Genomic DNA, 923 nt, shown 5'->3' on the forward strand with positions numbered 1-923 from the left:
AAACGCTAACACAACCCCTAGCCCTAACCCTTAAACCCTAACCCTAATCCTTAAACTCTAACTCAACCCTAAAATCCTAACCCTATCCCTAATCCTAAAACCCTAACCCTAAAACCCTAACACTAACCCTAAAACCCTAACACTAACCCTAAAACCCTAACACTAACCCTAAAACCCTAAACGTTCGAACAGTGACATGAAATATACACCGCCGATAGTTGTTGTTGACAAACAACAACAGTAATTTTATTCAGCTGAATGCAGGTCATTGATTGGTTGAAATTACCGAAATACGACAACTTTAACACGAAATAACTTCGTAAATAGAAACTTTTCTCAAAATACCATACGGATAATAATAATAATATTTGACTTTCGCATTTGAATTTGGTTTTCCATTTGATTGTTTTTTACAATGCAATTTAGCCCACAATATACCTCACAATTTCAATTTTTATTTTTATTGTACATCTTAAAAGCCCCTTTTACAGTCACCTAATATGTGTTGTATAGGTATCGCGTATTTACAGTAGACCAAAATGTGTTTTTAAAGACATCAAGTACCAGAATGGATTAGTTTTATTTTATTTTATTATTTATTATAATTTTATTATTATTTTTTGATATTTTATTGTTTACTTAATTACTTCCTTTATATTTACTTATCATTTTTATTATCATTGATGGTAATGCGATGGTGATGAGTTTTAATGAGAATAGTAAACATTTTTGGCGTGTTTCGGCAGTCACAAAGCTTTCTCTTTTAAATTTCGCCGAGGCCAAAAATTTATATTATATTATAATATTACACCATAAATTGAATAATATTATTGATTTTTTTTTTCAATCCACAATTTGAAGATACACTATTTTAATATTCAATATACCAGACAAACGGTTTTTAATATACTCGTGTGCGTATA

At 29.8% G+C, this 923-nt stretch overlaps 1 long non-coding RNA gene across 2 annotated transcripts in view; it reads left to right on the forward strand.

Moving 5' to 3' along the window:
* Positions 1 to 923, forward strand: part of LOC128249282 (uncharacterized) — a 16380-nt gene that overhangs the window by 14347 nt on the left and 1110 nt on the right. The window lies entirely within an intron of this gene.

The sequence above is a fragment of the Octopus bimaculoides genome, chromosome 13 (assembly GCF_001194135.2).
Source record: "Octopus bimaculoides isolate UCB-OBI-ISO-001 chromosome 13, ASM119413v2, whole genome shotgun sequence".
Lineage (NCBI taxonomy): Eukaryota > Metazoa > Mollusca > Cephalopoda > Octopoda > Octopodidae > Octopus > Octopus bimaculoides.